This window comes from Porites lutea, chromosome 6, assembly GCF_958299795.1.
Source record: "Porites lutea chromosome 6, jaPorLute2.1, whole genome shotgun sequence".
Taxonomy (NCBI): domain Eukaryota; kingdom Metazoa; phylum Cnidaria; class Anthozoa; order Scleractinia; family Poritidae; genus Porites; species Porites lutea.
The window spans coordinates 32672155-32691740 of NC_133206.1; the positions used below are offsets into that span (position 1 = coordinate 32672155).

The window sequence follows — 19586 nt, forward strand, 5'->3', positions numbered from 1 at the left end:
AAGATGACGTCTTACCTCGAGCAACTGAGCCGCCATTTTTCTCAGCACTTCATGGGAAGAATGACACAACAAACCCTTTTGGCTGTGAACTTGGCGAGTCAACAGAAAACAACAAAACTCTACTTTTCTTCTCAGGTAAGAAAAAGAGTTAAAACTTTTAGCGTTTCCATTTAAGCCATTACGCTGTTGTTTGCGAAATGATAAACTTGTGAAGTGCCATTGCATGTTTGAAAATTCTGCAAAGATCTATTTTTAAACTTGAGCGTGATTTGATTTGTCAATCAAATCGTACTTTTAATGGTTTCCTCTCTGATTTTGTTGAGATCACTTTGTGTGTATATACTAAAACAATTATTCTTTTCAATCTCGGTGAATAGTGGCTTTGGAAATATTTACCTTGCCGCTTTCGCGGCTTGGTAAATATTTAGCCACTGTTCACCTCGATTTCAAAGAATAATTGTTAATTATTATTTTAAACTTGGATTTAGAATAGCTCAAGAGGGCTAGTATCTCCGAGTATAATAATAGTTAAGAAATGCAACAAAATTGATGTAGTATGAATGTATAAAATTGCTACACATAGGCATATTATTAGTCTTGTCTTAAAAAAAATCTACACAGTAATATTTTGAATAGTGCATTTAAGAGCAATGAGAGATTCAGAAGTTCTTATGTTATCAGGTAACGTATTCCATACTTGAGGAGCAGCGTATCTGAATGACTGTAATCCATAGGTGGTTGTAGTAACTCTTGGTAGATCAAATTTTAGGGTACCTCTGAGGTTGTATGCTGTTGTTTGTTGTTCCATTAGTGATCTGAGATATGGTGGAGCAATTCCATAAAGAGTCTTGTTCGTAGTGACTAGCATGTTCTTAACACAAGAAGATTCAAGATTCACAGAGCCTATTTTTTAAGTAAAGTTTCATAGTCAAGATTGCTATTCAAAACCATCCTTAAAGCCTGCTTAATGAGTCATCACAGCTATCCCAGGCATCCCTAGCCATCCCAGTCAACCTAGTAATTCCAGTCATCCCAGTCATCCTAGTCATTTCAACCATCCCTAGTTATCTCATTTTTCCAAGTCATCCCAGTTATCTCTAGTCATCCCTAGTCCTCCAAATCATCCATAGTCCTCCCAATCATCCCTCGTCATCCGAGGCATCCTAGTTATCCCAGTCATCCTAGTCCTCAATAGTCACCACAGTCCTCCCAGTCACCCCTAGTCATCCCTAGTCATCCTAGTCATCCCATTGATCCCAGACAACCCTAGTAAATCCAGTCATCCCAGTTGTTGCTAGTCATCCCATTCACCCTGTCATCCCAGTCATCCCTATTGTTCCTAGTCATCTCAGTCATCCCAGTCATCCCAGTTATCCCAGTCATGTCAATTATCCCTAGTCATCCCTAATCATCTCAGTCATCTCAATGATCTCAGACATCCCCAGTCATTCCAGTTATCCCAGTCATCTCTAGTTATCCCAGTCATCCCTGTTGTTCCTAGTCATCTCAGTCATCCCAGTCATCTTAGTCATCTCTAGTCATCCCAGTCATCCCAGTCATCCCTAGTCATCCTAGACATCCTAGACATCCAAGCCATCCCTAGTCATCCTAGTCACCCAGTCATCCCTAGTCCTCTTAGGCATCCTAATTATCCCAGTCATCCCTAGTCATCCCCCTTATCTCAGTCATCCCAGTCATTTCTGGTGATCCCTAGTCATCCCTGTTATCCCTAGTCATCCCAGTGATCTGTAGTTATCGACAGTCATCACAGTCATCCCACAATATTCAACCGTAGTCATCCCAGTTATCCCTAGTCCTCTCATTTCATCCTAGTTATCCTATTCAATGCTAGTCATCCCTGGTATCCCAGTAACTCCTAGTCATCCCTAGTCATCCCACCCACACCAGTCATCTATAGTCATCCCTTGTCATCCCGAGTCATCCATGTCATCCTAGTCATCTCAGTGATCCTAACTGATCCCAGTCATGTCACCCAATCCATCCCAATCACCATAGACATCCCTGTTTTCCTTTTCGTCCCAGTGTCCCCAGTCATCCCAGTCACCTGAGGCATCTCTGTCGTGCCGGTCATTCTACATGTAATCATCCTAGTCATTTCAGTCACCCCAGTTATCCCAGTTACCCCAGTCATCAGAGTCAAATCTGTTATTCCAGTTATCCTAGTCATTCTTGACATCAGACCTAAGACATCAGACAACTCATTAGACATAAGACATCACACATCAGGAATTGAACATCAGACATTGGAGATCAGACATTAGATATCAGAAATAAGACATCAGATATAAGACATCAGAAATCAGACATCAGACATCGTACATCAGACATAAGACATCAGAAATAAAGAAATATCAAGCATTGTGCATTCCCCAACAGTTTCTTCTAATCAAAGAAAAAGAGTTGTTCTGTTGATGGGAAGTGTCCAAAATTCTCGGTGCGGCTTTGTTTGTGAATGGGAAGAAAGTTGATTTTTGCAAATTTCAGGTTAAAAATTAGGCCATTATGAGACTCCGACCTCGAAAACCGATATTCTAATTTTTTATCGGAAATAAAAGGCTTTTGGTGTAAACAATTTACATCCCGTTTCTTATCTACCTAAAAGCTGTATATGAACAAAAAATGAAAGAAATCGATTTTTCAACTCTTGCCTCAAAATCGAGATTTTGCTCGATTTTTCCTAACCAGCCTCTTGAACATCAGACATCAGACAAGACATCAGAAATCAGACATCGGACATCAGACACCAGTAATAAATCAGAAATTTGACGTAAGACATCAGACGTCATACATTAGACACAAGACATCAGATATCAGACATCAGACTTTAGACACTGAACATCAGACATCGGATATCAGACATAAGACATCAGAATGAGACATTATGTTGGTCATCAGTTATCAGACATGATGTCGGTTATCAGACATAAGACATCAGACATTAGACATCAGACATGATGTCGGTTATCAGACAGAAGACATCAGACATCAGACATCAGAGATCAGACATGACACCAGAAATTGCACATCACTTATTAGACATTGGAGGTCAGATCTCAGACATCAGAAATCAGACATAACTCATTAGATATTAGAGATACAGAAGACATCAGACATCAGACATGAGACATCAGATATCAGTCATCAGACGCTGACATCAGACATCAGAAATCGAACATCAGATATCGGACATCAGAGGTCAAACATCAGATATCAGACGTCAGTCATCAGACATTGGACATTGAACATCAGACGTTAGACATCAAACATCAGATATAAAAAGTCTGACATCAGAGATCAGACGTTAGACATTGGACATCAGATATCGGACACCAGACTTCTGACGTCACACATCAGAAATCGAACATCAGATGTCTGACATTGGATATCAAACATCGGACATCAGACGTCTGACATCGGACATGACACATCTGACATCAGATAGCCGACATCTTACATCATATGTTGGACAACAGACGTCGGACATCAGACATTGGACATCAGTCATGATGTAGGTTTTCAGACCTTAGACATAACTAGACATAAAGCATCAGTCATGTGACATTAGACATGAGACATCGGACATCAGATGCATGACATTGGAAATCAGACATTAGACATCAGATGTGTGACATCTGACATCAGACATCAGTTATTGGTCATCAGACATGAGACGTCTGACATTGGTCATCAGACCTCTGACATCGGAAATCGGACATCAGACATCAGATGTCTGACATCGAACATCAGACATAAGACATCAGACATCAATCATCAGACGTCTTACATCTGTCATTGGATATCAGACACTGGACATAAGACGTCTGACAGCAGATGTTAGACATCAGACATCGGATGTCTGACATCGAACTTCAGACATCAGACGTGAGACATTGAACATCAGACATCAGACATAAAGCATCATATATCAGACATAAGACTTAAGATATCGGACATCAGGCATAAGACATCAGAATCAGACATTGAACATCAGACATGGAATATCAGACATGAGACATTGGACATCAGCCATTATGTTAGTTAACAGACATCAGACATAAGAGATCAAACATCAGACATCATCGAAGATCAGACATCATAGAACGGATATCAGACATAAGATTATTGGATATCGGACATCGAACTTTACACATAAGACATCAGCCATCAGACATAAGACGTCAGACATCAGAAATGGGACAGACTGATTTGAAAACAATGCTGTAATAATTATAATTATTTTGAAAGGGGACCATGTGACATTAGGGGCCAATTCCTAGAAAAAGTTCTGCTGCCAATTCTGCCGTTTTCGTTTGAACCCATACATGGCTTCCTTATTTAGTCTTCATTGTCCTAAAAGCTGTATCTTGTCCAGAAAACTGATAGTGTAGTGCTTCAGGCAGTCTTGGTTGGCTAATGAATTAAATTCATTTTTATGTTTATTTGACAGTCAAGTGTACAACAGAGAACATGCAGCAGCCACAAAAGATAAAGCACTAGTGGAACACAAGCAAAGGGAAAGAGAAAACAAGAACAAAGTGACTGTAAGTATGATTTTTATTTATGATTTCTGTGGGCTTTGATCAAAGACCTTTTCAACCTTGCCTTCTTGTGAGGTACCAGGGAGCTTTAGCATCTAGGACGGTGACGGAAACGAATTGACGTCACTTTTAAAAAGAATTTGTGTTTTTTCAAACCTTGTTGCGTTTATTCCAATTTGAAAATGAAAACGTGTGAATCAGGGTAAAACGCAATGCTGAGCTCTTTTTGTAATTTTAAAGGCTACTTTCACGAAAACAGCGATTAAAACAAAATTCGTCGATAGATTTTCTTTAAAAATTTCTATGCCACAATTGATCATTGTGCTATATTATAATCCCTGAATTTCGTGTCCAACAAAAACTTTTTAAGTTGTCTAACGTAGGCGCAAATTTGAGTGAATATTGAAGCGATCTCGGAGTTGTTGAAATTGTTTTTCCCTTTCATTTCTATTCTTCTCAGGCACCCAGGCATGCCATTCAATCGTAGTCATCTCAATCATCCCAGTCGTCACTAGTCATCCCAGTCATCCTTAGAAATCCCAGTCATCGCATTCTTCTCGAACATCCCAATCATCCCAGTCATCCCCTGTCATCCCCATAATCTCACGTCATCCTTAGTCATCCTCAGTCATCCCCAGTCATCCTCAGTCATCCTCAGTCATCCTAGGGATCCCAATCACAGACATCCTAGCGACATCAGTCATACTAGTCATCCCATAGCGACATCAGTCATACTAGTCATCCCAGTCACCCCTAGACATCTCAAGTCATCCCATTCATCCCAGTCATCCTTATCATGCCAGTCATCCTTCTCATCCCAGTCATCCCAGTCATCCCTTTTCATGGCAATCATTCCAGTCATCCCAGCAATGCATGGTCATCCCAGTCATCCCTAGTCATTTGCAGTCATCCCAGTCCTCCATAGTCATCCTTTTTCATCCCAGTTATCCCATTCATTTCAGCCATCTCTAGTCATCCTTAGTCATCCCTCCCAGTCATTCAAGTTATCTCAGTCATTCCTACCTATCCCAGGGATACATACATACATCCCGACGCCGTTAGCGACGTTTCCTCTTTCTGGAAACTTTCGATCACGTGCTAGGCAACCGAGAAATAGATCAAGTTTCACCGATGTTCATTTCTGAACATTCAAATACATGGGACGCAAAACAAATTTTGCAGATTTTGTTCTTTAATAACAGAAATAAGTTATTTTTGATTCCTAAAGTTGTTTATCAAAATGTATATTCTATTGCTTGAATACATGCTTAAGTAGATTTACGCTTGGGTGCGGTTTCATTTTCCCGAACATCGGCAGGTAATGGAGCCTCCAGCAAAAACCGTTCGAACTAAAGTTCAAAGGAAGTCTAAAGCATTCTTTCTCTATTAAGGATAAGTAAAAGATGTTAAGTTTATTATGTTAAGTCTATTAGTTCTTAAATATAATTTTTGGCTACAAGAATACTTGTTCTGGCGACCAAAAATGAAAAGGCTTGGGGGCCAGCTGGCCGCAACATTTTTTCAGAAAGTAGAACACTTCCCCTGTGTTCCCGTGTGTTACCCTGTGTTTCCCTGTATTACTCTGTGCTACCCCGTGTTACCCTGTGTTACCCTGTTCCCCTGTGTTCCCCTATGTTACTGTGTTACCCTGTGTTACCCCGTGTTACTCTATGTTCTTCTGTGTTACCTTGTGTTTCCCTGTGTTACCCTGTATTACACTGTGTTAGTCTGTGTTACCATGTGTTTACCTGTGTTACTATGTGCTACCCTGTGTTATTCTGTGTTACCCTGTGTTACTCTGTGTTACCCTGTGTTATCCTGTGTTACTCTAAGTTGTCCTGTGTTTCCCTGTGTTACCTTCTGTTACCCTGTAATAATAATAATAATAGTGATCGTTTATTCAACCTTTTTGCGGCATAAACTGAATTACAAGGCAGGTCATTAAGTACATACTAATACTTCGGAATTATGACACGTAAATATAACTGTTAATGTTAAGACATATCACATTTGGCTATTTTAAACGTGATTCTGATATTTGATGGTGCAAAAATTTCCAATTCTGTTAGTTCTTGAGGAGGCAGGCACAGAAACAGATTCTCCTGTTCTAGGGGCATACGGTCTTGTGTGTGCAACTCGCGGCACTAAGTTTCGTCGCAGGTCGGAAGAAGAGTAACTTCGCTTGAGAAATGTTATGCACGCATCCTCCCTCTTCTGGCGCAGCAAAATTGAGCCTGATTTCTTGAGCGCGTCCTCATAGCACAGAAAAGGAAAAATATTTTTTAGCGCCCTCTTTTGTGTTACTTTTTGTTACTCTGTGTTGCCCTATGTTACCTTTTGTTACCCTGTATTAAAGTACCGTTCAAAAGTAAGTTGACACTCGATTCTTGATCCTCGCGAGAATCGATAATTTATTCTCGATTATTGCGTCTCGGCGATTCTCGATTCCTCCAAGACTCATCAAACCGGAACGGCCTTTGTTTACAAACGATTATGAAGGGTTTGTTTCGAGTAATTTGCTCTCTACTCTCGATGCTCATCGATAACCGTTGGAACGTTTTTAACTTTGAGACCTTAAAAACACATTGGAATTTAATTTTTAACCGGATCAAGAGCTTCTTGGAATATTAACTTTCATCTCGGATTAAAACATTGGAACATTATTTAAAACTATATCTTTCCGATTTCCTTTATTTTGCCAAATTCAGATAGAACTCAGTGATGCTTCCCTAGACCAATGCATTCCACGGGAACGACTTTAGGCGTCTTTTTATCTGTAAAATCCAAAACGGTGTGTAAACAAAGTCTCAAGGCGCTTCTCGTTGCTTTCGAATTTTACTCGCCGATATTTTTTCGATTGCCTGTTTGTGAATGTCCATCGGCATTATCGCAGTTGTTTATCGGTGTCTACAATGTGAGGGTGTTTTTTTTTCGCTGACAACTTGCTTTGTAATTTGACCTCTTGACTAGAATTGCTGTTTTTGCGATATGCGATAGCACCTCCCTTTGATAGTTCGCCCTCTGTTTTTTTTGAGACGTGATTGCGTACATAAAAGTTTCGAAAACTTCAGAAACGTCCAGGGGCTTTGAAAACAATGTTTTGTCTCGTGCAATACAATCCGCTTTTGAAATTAACATCGTGCAAGTTTTCATCGCGGTAGTTGCAGTCACGTGCTAGGCAACAGAAAAAGTTCATGTGTATCATGTTCCATCGCGGAAGAAACAAGAGAGACTTACGAGAGATTATCTCAAAGGGCCCAAACTTTAATCAACGCGCTAAATTTCCTAGTAGAATTAAAACCTTTGATTCACGAAGGTTTTCAAGGATCACGAAAGCAATTTCAGAGCAAAAGATTAGTCATGTTACGGACGGACGTGTACAGCTGATCTTTATCAAAGCAAGCGACAGGGTAAGCCCAGAATCATTTGACGTTACAAAATAAACATGCTGTTGCTTGTACGGGGGGGGGGGGAACCCCCGTATGAAAGGGGCGGGGATGTTCGCCGTCTTGCTTAGGCGTGTAAATTTCGGATTTTGGTCTCACTTAGGGTGTTCTGGGCAAAACGTCATTATATTAAGGCGTAAAGGTCTCTTTTAGGGTTGCACGCGAAGATATATATTTGATAGTCAGTTCCTGTTATTTATTCAATTCATGAAATAAAATTTTTCTGTAAGATCAATAACTAAAGAACATTGTAACAAAATGGTCTCTTTCAGGGGTCAAAAAAAAAGTTGGCCCACACCCAGGTTGTTCTCCTTTAGGGGTTTTTCAAAATTTCCGACGAGCATCCCCGCCCCTTTCATATGTGAGCCCCCCGGGTAAAAAATATACATATTGCGTGACATTGCGTTACATCTCTTGCAGCGTGACACGTCACAAAAAATAGCAAAAACCCCGTCAGGGAGGCAGCTCTGGTGGCCATTTTTTTCCCATTTAACCTCCGGGAGAGAGGTAACCGTTTAACCTCTGGTGCCGAGGTTCCCATTTAACCTCTGGGACCGAGTTAATAGTTCGAGCACCTCCCTGCACTTGCTGGGCCGGAGTTTGGTGACCGTCAGCAAGCTCAACAGCCCCCCCCGGTAAGTTGGATCCGCACGGATTAGTCAAGCAGGCTTCAGAGAGTTGGCCATCTCTCACCGCCCTATAACCCCACCGGAAATAATCAACCTAACTTTGCCTTAGGAAATCTACCTATATATTTAGATCGAAAACTCATTTCGCTCACTTATGGTACGGCTCTTCACAGACGCATGCGCTTTTGGCCCCCAAAAATTGTGTGGACTTTTCGTTGATTCATACACAACATCCCCATTCACTCAGGTTATTATTCGTTAAAGTTGTTTTTCTTCAAAATCTCGGCTGGCCCAGCTATCCACGAACTCCCGTTACGAAAACAGTAGGATGACTGGTATTACTAGGATGAGTGGGACAACTAGAATGACTAGGATTACTGGAAGGACTGAGATGAATTGGACGAATAGGGTGACTGGGACAACTGGGATGACTACTAAGGATGACTTAGATGACTAGGATGACTTGTATGAATAGACCCATTGGTAATATTATATTAAAAGTCACACTTGGCTCCGAGGCTTGGTGGAATGAAACAAAAGAAATCATCTTGAGGCTCAGCAATGAATAACACATTTCTTTTGTTTTATTCCCCCGAGCCCCGGAGCCAAGTATGAATTTTAATATAGCGAAAATGGTCTATTGGATGGCTAGGATGACTGTGAGGAATGGCATTAATGGGATGACAAGGATGACTTAGATGACTGGGATGACCAGAATGACTGGTATGAATTGGATGGCTAGGATGACTGGGATGACTGTGATGAATGGGATTACTGTGGTGACAAGGGTGACTGGGATGCAGTAGATGAAGTTGGGCACAATTATGCAAATATAGAGCGCTTTTGTTAGTTTAAAACAATTTGTTAAACAAGATAGTAGCTTGCTGGTGTATTAAATGACAACCAATTTATGATGTCCTTAAAGAAACATTCGCTTTATAACTTGAACTGGTCTTATTTCGAGTATACAGTCTCCGGCACGAATAGAATCGACTTCCCATAACTCGAACCTTCAAGGGAAATCGAAAAAAGTTCGAGTTATCTGGAGCTCGAAGAAAATAGCCGAGAGTAAGGTAAAAAACAGTTTTTACTGCACAGTGAACATTTTAATCACATTTAATTGTGGAAATATCGAGTGAAAATTAAAAAATACTTCTAGATTATAAATGAGAACGTAACGTAACAAAACAAAGCCTAAATAGAGCATGCGTTTTACTGATTTGAGAAGTAAAGCTGCTTCACGTTAGCGTGTGACCATCAACATTAGCCTCCACTAGTAAACTATACTCCTACAACACGTCAATCGGAATTCAAAAATTCTATGTTTCGGACGCCAGTAGACGGCTTTTTTCCCGACTTTTTAGGGGCTCAAAACATGGTTCGAGTTATCGAGGTTAAAGTCGTATAGAAAATGACCTGAGGGGAAACGAAAATTGGTTCGTGTAAGCGGGAGTTCGAGTTATAGTGGGGTTCGAATTACCGAGGGTAAAATTGCAGTGAATGCATGACGGAAATCCAGGGGAAATCGATTTTGGTTCGAGTTAGTGAGGGTTCCAGTTATCAGAGGTCGACTGTATACCCATGCCGCGTTGTGTTACAGCCGTACAAAATTATCCAGTCGTGGGCGAATCTTTTGTTTTCTGTCCTGCAAGACTCGTTCCTCGACTCGATTCTCGATAGTTTGTTCTCGATTCTCGATTCTCTATTCGTGCAGGAATCGAGAAGAGAATCGAGACTCGCAATGGACTGTCAACTTGCTTTTGAACGGTACTGTACCTGTGTTACCCTTTGTTACCCTGTCTTACCCTGTTACCCTTTGTTACCCTGCGTTACCCTTTGTTACCCTGTGTTACCCTCTGTTACTCTTTGTTTCCCTGTGTTACCTTGTGTTACCCTGTGTTACCCTGTGTTACTCTTTGTTACCCTGTGTTACCCTGTGTTACCCTGTGTTACTCTTTGTTTCCCATTACTTTTTGTTACCTTATGTTACCCTCTGTTAGGCAGTGTTGCCCTTAGCCTCCCACGCAGGCGTTTTAAGTGGAGCTCATTTTTCATCCCTCCCCACAAATGCTTGTTCGGCCGGAAACAACATTCCTTTCCCATTGTTTTATTTTCGTGGTAAGTGACCAATAAACAGTTGTGCAATAAGGTGTTGACAGGCTAAAGGCGACTAAAACATGACCCTACAGTTACCATTTTCCTTCTTTTCTTTCCTTCATTAAGGTTATGAAGTGCATGGAATATTCTACAATTTGATTAAATCTTATTTTTGCCGCTCGAAATCTAACATTTATTGGAGGTTAGAAACTTTTTCCAGTGTTTCATGCAGATTGAGTAATTATCAGATTACCTTACGGTTAAGGTTAACTTTCCAGAATTTGAAAAGTACAATGTGATTGGCTGAGCATGGGAAAGGAATGTTGTCTTTGGATGAGCAGGCATTTGTGGGGAGGGATGAAAAACGAGCTCCCGTAAAAACGCCTGCGTAGGAGGCTATGTTGTCCTGTCTAACACACAAACTCATGATGGAAACTGGAAGATATAATCGAACTTCCCGCAACGATAGATTTTGCCCTATTTGTAACTCTGGTATAATTAAAGACGAATTTCATTTTCTCTTCCATTGTCCAAAATATTCAATCCCAAGGGAGAAATTCTAAAATCAAATCCAACAAAATTTTGTCGATTTTAATCAGCTATCTTACACAGAATTAATATTTAAACTGATGAATTCACATAATTTTTTCCGTAAATTCACATTTGTTGAAATTTGTCTCATTATGTAATGATTTACGTACTAATTTGTTATCAAATCATGCTGATGACATTTGATTGACTGTAGTAATCATTGCATTGCATTATCATTGTTATAAATTGTAACTTTATGTTAAAGCTTTTGCAATACGGTACCTACATAATTATAGTCATGTAAATAAAGCTTATGTTGTTGTTGTTGTTGTGTTACCTTGTGTTACCCTGTGTTACCCTGTGTTACTCTGTGTTACCTTATGTTACCTTGTGTTACTCTGTGTTGTCTCTGTTACCCTTTGTTACCCTGTGTTACCCTGTTTTACCCTTTGTTACCCTGTGTTACTCTGTGTTATCCTGTGTTACCCTGTGTTACTCTGTGTTACCTTGTGTTACTCTGTGTTTCCCTTTGTTACCGTGTGTTACTTTTTGTTACCCTGTGTTCCCCTCTCTTACCCTGTGTTACTGTTTGTTATCTTGTGTTACTCTATCTTACCCTCAGTTACTCTGTGTTGCCTTGTCTTACCTTGTGTTACTCTGTTTTACCCCCTTGTTACCCTGTGTTACCCTGTGTTGCCCTTTGTTACCCTGTGTTACTCTGTGTTACCCTGTATCACCCTGTGTTGCCCTTTGTTACTCTTTGTTACCTTGTGTTACCCTGTTTTACCCTTTGTTACCCTGTGTTACTCTGTGTTATCCTGTGTTACCCTGTGTCACTCTGTGTTTCCCTGTGTTACTCTTTGTTACCCTATGTTACTCTCTGTTACCCTGTGTTACTCTGTGTTACCCTGTATTACCTGGTGTTACCCTGTGTTGCCCTGTGTTACCTTGTGTTACCCTATGTTACCCTTAGTTACTCTGTGTTGGTGTGTGTTACCCCGTGTTACCCTTTGTTACCCTGTGTTACCCATTGTTACCCTTGGTTACCCTGTCTTACCCTGTGTTACTCTGTTTCCTTATGTTACCCTTTGTTACCCTGTGTTACTCTGTGTTACTCTGTATTACCCTGTATCACCCTGTGTTGCCCTTTGTTACTCTTTGTTACCTTGTGTTACCCTGTTTTACCCTTTGTTACCCTGTGTTACTCTGTGTTATCCTGTGTTACCCTGTGTCACTCTGTGTTTCCCTGTGTTACTCTTTGTTACCATATGTTACTCTCTGTCACCCTGTGTTACTCTGTGTTACCCTGTATTACCTGGTGTTACCCTGTGTTACCCTGTGTTGCCCTGTGTTACCTTGTGTTACCCTATGTTACCCTTAGTTACTCTGTGTTGGTGTGTGTTACCCCATGTTACCCTTTGTTACCCTGTCTTACCCTGTGTTACCCATTGTTACCCTTGGTTACCCTGTCTTACCCTGTGTTACTCTGTTTCCTTATGTTACCCTTTGTTACCCTGTGTTACTCTGTGTTACTCTGTATTACCCTGTATCACCCTGTGTTGCCCTTTGTTACTCTTTGTTACCTTGTGTTACCCTGTTTTACCCTTTGTTACCCTGTGTTACTCTGTGTTATCCTGTGTTACCCTGTGTCACTCTGTGTTTCCCTGTGTTACTCTTTGTTACCCTATGTTACTCTCTGTCACCCTGTGTTACTCTGTGTTACCCTGTATTACCTGGTGTTACCCTGTGTTACCCTGTGTTGCCCTGTGTTACCTTGTGTTACCCTATGTTACCCTTAGTTACTCTGTGTTGGTGTGTGTTACCCCGTGTTACCCTTTGTTACCCTGTCTTACCCTGTGTTACCCATTGTTACCCTTGGTTACCCTGTCTTACCCTGTGTTACTCTGTTTCCTTATGTTACCCTTTGTTACCCTGTGTTACTCTGTGTTACTCTGTATTACCCTGTATTACCCTGTGTTACCCTGTGTTGCCCTGTGTTACCTTGTGTTACCCTATGTTACCCTTAGTTACTCTGTGTTGGTGTGTGTTACCCCGTGTTACCCTTTGTTACCCTGTCTTACCCTGTGTTACCCATTGTTACCCTTGGTTACCCTGTCTTACCCTGTGTTACTCTGTTTCCTTATGTTACCCTTTGTTACCCTGTGTTACTCTGTGTTACTCTGTATTACCCTGTATTACCCTGTGTTACCCTGTGTTGCCCTGTGTTACCTTATGTTACCCTGTGTTACTCTGTGTTACCCTGTGTTACCCTGTGTTACTCTGTGTTACCCTGTATTACCTGGTGTTACCCTGTGTTACCCTGTGTTGCCCTGTGTTACCTTGTGTTACCCTATGTTACCCTTAGTTACTCTGTGTTGCCGTGTGTTACCCTGTTTTACCCTTTGTTACCCTGTGTTACTCTGTGTTATCCTGTGTTTCCCTGTGTTACTCTTTGTTACCCTATGTTACTCTCTGTTACCCTGTGTTACTCTGTGTTACCCTGTATTACCTGGTGTTACCCTGTGTTGCCTTGTGTTACCTTGTGTTACCCTATGTTACCCTTAGTTACTCTGTGTTGGTGTGTGTTACCCCGTGTTACCCTTTGTTACCCTGTGTTACCCATTGTTACCCTTGGTTACCCTGTCTTACCCTGTGTTACTCTGTTTCCTTATGTTACCCTTTGTTACCCTGTGTTACTCTGTGTTACTCTGTATTACCCTGTATTACCCGGTGTTACCCTGTGTTACCCTGTGTTGCCCTGTGTTACCTTATGTTACCCTGTGTTACTCTGTGTTACCTTGTGTTACTCTGTGTTACCCTGTATTACCTGGTGTTACCCTGTGTTACCCTGTGTTACCTTGTGTTACCCTATGTTACCCTTAGTTACTCTGTGTTATTCTGTGTTACTCTGTGTTACTCTGTGCTACCCTGTATTACCCGGTGTTACCCTGTGTTACTCTTTGTTTCTCTGTGTTACCCTGCATTTCCCCGGTGTTACCCTGTGTTGCCCTGTGTTGCCCTGTGTTACCTTTTGTTACCCTATGTTACCCTTAGTTACTCTGTGTTGCCATGTGTTACCCCATGTTACCCTGTGTTACCCTGTGTTACCCTGTGCTACTCTTTGTTACCTTGTGAGTAGTCACTGAAACTTGACTTGCAAGACAAGATCATCATTTCACACCAGTGGACAGTTGCCCCAGGCAGAAAAGCTCTGATTTGCAACTTAATCACCACTTTACTAAATTCAAGAGAAAATTACTTACTTGCTTGCAAACAAAAGTGATTGTCAATTGTAACCGCAACGCATTCATGCGGTGACTTGAAAAAACTTTCATCTGCAACCGGCCACGCGATGTTGCGTGGCAATTATCACGTATTGAAATGCGATACACTTGTTTGGAAGAAGTATCTCTTAACATCCTGAAAGAGACGGCCAAATACAGGCTGTTCTTTTTTACGCTATTGTTAGGATTTTACCCATCTTTTGTGTTTAAGTCCTGTAAGACTGAAACAGTGAACAGGAATAGAAGGCTTTTCCCGCCCTCATGATCATGGCCACTGGGTGTCCACAGCATCAAAAAAGCTTTCCATGGGCAAAGCTGAGCACAAACTGAATACTGACAAAGATTTTTTAAAACATGCAAATTATTTTAGATGATAAGAAAAAGCCATTTGAGAGGAAAAGATCCTTATGCTGTGAATCCTTCTTAGCCGGAACGCAAGTACAAAAATTAATACAAAATCTTTTTATCATAACAGTTGGGAAATGAAGTTCATACTGTCAACCCAGGAAGCATTTTGAGCAGGTTTTTTTATCAGCCCATTGAATGTGCGTGAATGTTTTTTTGGACAGAGGAGTTATGCAGGATTCTTTTCTTACCTATATGCACTTCCATATGTACATGTATATATTTTTTCGAAAATCAACCAGCCCCTCACCCCAAATTATCCTAATTATTCAAGTCATCTCAGTCCTCCAAAGTCATCACAGTCATCCCAGTCATCTCAGTCATCCCTGTTCATCCCAGGTATCCCTTGTCTCATCCCTAGTCGTTCCAGTCATTCATAGTCATCCAACTCATGTAAATTATCTTTGGTCATCCCAGTCTTTACTGTCATCCTTATTCATCCTAATCATACTGGTCATCCGTTGTCATTCCAGCCATCCCAGTTTTGCTCATTCCATTCACCCTATCATCCCAGTCATCCCTATTGTGCCTAGTCATCTCAGTCATCCCTACTCATCACAGTCATCTCAGTTATCCCTATTCATCCCTAGACATCTCAGTCATCCTATTGATCAAAAAATAATAATGTACATCAATTTTATTATTGGTGCTAAATTATGGAACGAGATGCTTGTTAGAGTGGTGATAGATATGTCAAAAATAAGTATTTAAATGATAATTAATCAGTGCGCTCTTTGAAAGATTAAAAGGCAAACGGAAGATGATTACCTGGATGCAACCATGATAATGCAAAAAATAAAATGGCAAAATCCCAAACCTCAGCTCCTTTCACAACTTGCATTAAACAGATTTGTCTTTCTTGCTTTTGACTTTATTACACATATCCTTTCTTTTCTTTTCTCTATGCTTTTTACTTATTTTCTGGTAATATCTGTTTTGTAGTAGAATTGATTTAGTATGAAAACTGAAAACTGAAAACTTTATTTATACTCGAGGGTCTGGAGCTTATTAGGCTCCTAGCTTAAATAGCTAATGAGTCGAGGTTAAAAACAAAACAAAGAAGAAATTAACTTGAATTAAACTATTTACATCATGATGCGATATTATTTACAGATAGTGATTCTAAAAGGTACAATATTAACAATAGTCTAACAGTTACATAAAGAGCAGTTACATGCGTCAAAGGTGATCTTTCTGATGGATGTTACAAATTTTTTAAGGGTCGGAGAAGTTCTGAGTTCATCATTTAGAGAGTTCCAGATTTTTGGTCCGTAGTACCTAAAGGTGTTTAGTCCATACTTGGTGGTGATAACTCTAGGTTGTACAAGAATCAATTCGCCCCATAAATTACGTGATTTACTTCTAAGCGTCAGTAGATTACGAAGTGGAGTAGGAGTAGGTGTTATTCCATAAATGACTTTATAGATAAGAATACACATGCTACAAGTAGCGTTTTAGGCTAACTGTGTGCCAAGAAATTGTACACAATATTATGATAAAGGCTTTAGTTTTTGTAGTTTGTCTCATGATTGTCACTTTGATATTGATCGCGACGTTTCCACCGCACACTGCAGGTCTTCATCAGGCGATAGTGTCGATTTACTGAGTCAAACTATTTGTACCACCATGGTTGTTAGTGATTGGTGTATCACAAACCTCACTCATGGTTGGTGGGTTTCAATACAAAGCATTGTTGGCATTGTCAGAGGAAGAAACTGATTCCTTGGTGGTCCGCTGTGGTAGAGGGTGGTTGTTTTCCCTTAATTATGACTGGGATTGTAGCTCAGCCTGAACCCCGAAATCTTGTGTTCTTATATGCGGGTGTTTACTGAATTAAAGATGTCTTGTCTTGTCTTGTCATCCCAGCCATCCCAATGATTTCAGTTAGTCGTCTCTAGTTATCCCAGTCATCCCAGTCATTCCTTGTCACCCTAGTCATCCCTAGCCATCCCCCCTTATCTCAGTCATCCTAGTCACCCCACTGAGTCATCCCTAGTGATCCCTAGTGATCCCTGCCATCCCCGTCATCCTGGTCATCTCTGGTCATCCTAGTGATCTGAAGTCATCCACAGTAATCCCAGTCATCCGATTCATTCCAGTCATCCCAAGTCACCCCAGTCATGGCTAGTCATCTGTAGTCATCCCAGTAATCCCCAGTCATCCCAATCATGCCAGTCATATAATCATTATAGTCATCCCAGTCATCTGTAGTTATCTCAGTCATCGCAGTTATCCCAATCACCCCCAGACATCCCATTCATCCGTAGACATCTCCAGTCATCCCTGTCATCTCAGTTTTCTTAAGTCATCCTAGTAATTCTAGCCTTCCCAGTCATCCTTACTCTTTCATGTCATCCCAGTCACCCTAGATATCCCAGTTTTCCTTGTCATTTCAATGTCCCCCCCAGTCATCCTGGTCATTCCAGTCTCCCCAGTCATTCTAGTCAGCCTAGTTTCCTTAGTCATGCTTGTCATCCATGCCTCATACTCTCCTGTATCTGCGCTTTGTAAGAAAAAATACCGGAAAGAAACAAGCAGAGTTAAAAAGCAAACTATATTTTTTAAGTTTTACCTTTTATTTTAATATTTCCTTTTCTTTATTGTATTGTCTTTCTATTTTTGTTTTGTTTTGTATTTTTCCTTTTTCATTAGTTAGTTGAGTATGATCGTTTGGGTGATTGTAATCCTGAATAGGACTATTGTTGACAGTGACTGACATTTCAACAACCTGTGCATGACTCTGTAAATGACTACGGCACACATTGTTGAAACAGCAGTTACTGTCAACAACCGTCCTATTCAGAACTATGTTCACCCAGATGATCATACTCAACTTACTCGTTAAATGACTCATAGGTTGAAACCTTTCATATTTTTATTTTTTTCCCTTGAACGTTTTCAATATGCACATTTATGCCATGCATTCAGGTAGCTATGCCCTTGGAAGAGAGGGTTTTTCTGAGCCTGGCTTAATTCTTACAGGCATGCACCATCTCTTGATTTTAACTTTTTATTGTAAAAAGCTGGCATTGCATGATGTTAGCTTTTTAAGATAAATTTGAGGGGATTTACATAGTCAGGTGGAATAAGTAAATAAAATTCATATATTTTGTAACTTAAATTTACATTTAGTGAGTCATGTTTCTTTTTTTTTTCAGGCAGAAAGGGAAAGGAATGGTGGTAAACCAAGTTTACATTGAAAGTGGAAAGGCAACAACAACATCATCATGATGGAGAATACAACAAGGTCCTGTTACTGTGGTACAAAAAAGGTATAGCTCTTGGTATATGGAATGAACTAGAGGCCAGCATTGGGAACAATAACGAAATAAGTGCTAGATTCAACATTGAGCTCCTGGCAGCTGGTATGGAAAATGGACTGCGTAGAGGCTAGACTTCGAGGTTAGTAACATCAACCAAACAATAACTAGACTGAACTACATTCATGACCGAACTCAACGTCAAGCATCTGTGATGTAACTTAACTTTATTAATACATATCACACACTGGACGAAAAAATACACAAGAACAGCCAAAGCCGGGGGCTTAAATGGCCTAAGGTCAGCAAAAAAAGACATGAAGAATTTACAGGAATAGAAGAAGGCTTTAACTAAAATAATTACAATACAATTAAATCAAGAAAGAAAAGGTCAGTCAGAAAAAATTTACAACTGAAATACAATACTTGGCAACTAATTTCAAATATTTAAACAACTAATAATTCTTATAAACCACACAAACAAATACAAACAAATACACCTAGTATAGTCTCCTAAGGTGTACAGATTATGTGTAGGCTAATTAACTACTCAGAAAAATACAGTCTTAAGTTTTTTTTAAAGTTACTTGCTGTGAGATTATTGCGCACAGTTAACGGAATATCATTCCAGATAATAGGAGCTTAACAAGTGATAGCAAATTGATACTTATGACAGGTTTTTTTATGATAGAAAACTGTGCCTGGAAAGGCAAGGTGATGGATAGTATGAAGCTGTTGGTATCTGTTATGGTGTGGTTTGGTATATGGCTCGTTATATTTGTTGGGGAGACTGGTTAGGACTTGTTCATATGGCTGCATTATGGTTTGGTAAGGTATGGTATGACTATTTAACATCAAGCTCATATTATGGTTTCTAAGACATCATCAATCGTAATATTTGTGATGATTACTTTTAAAATAATTTACAAAACTATTATTAAGAAGCGGGAAATCCATAAAAGGGGTGGTGAATAGGTACCCAGGAAATTATTCCGGAAACTTTCATCATCAGTCTCATTTTTTGAGTTTCCTTTTGGGTCGTGGATTTTTTGTCTTAACAGAGATTTTTAGAAGCTTTATTTTTTAGCCTGAGCATCCGGGCAAGGCTCTGATTTCACCATTTCACCATCCCTCATAAAATATTAGGTAGCACTAACGGAAAGGCAATTGGTTTCCATTATATAATAATATATCATAGATGACCAAAACTGCAAATTTTTGACCCTGCCCGGGAGGTCTGAATGCGGGGTACAGCTGGCCTGGGGTTTTCCTCCTAGGAGCAAGTGGACGTACGGGGAGGTTTTTCACCCAGCTGTTGTTCCACAACCCCCATTCACTAAACTTTTTTTCACACAAGGCTAGCAGCTTAACCATT

The 19586-nt window shown here is 40.2% G+C and overlaps 1 long non-coding RNA gene across 1 annotated transcript; it reads left to right on the plus strand.

The window, feature by feature from the left end:
- The first annotated feature begins 4468 nt into the window (after window positions 1-4468).
- LOC140940136 (uncharacterized) lies at window positions 4469-18353 on the plus strand. Its single transcript, XR_012166303.1, has 2 exons — window positions 4469-4562; window positions 18114-18353. It is a non-coding gene; the product is annotated as an uncharacterized lncRNA (long non-coding RNA).
- Window positions 18354-19586: the final 1233 nt, after the last annotated feature.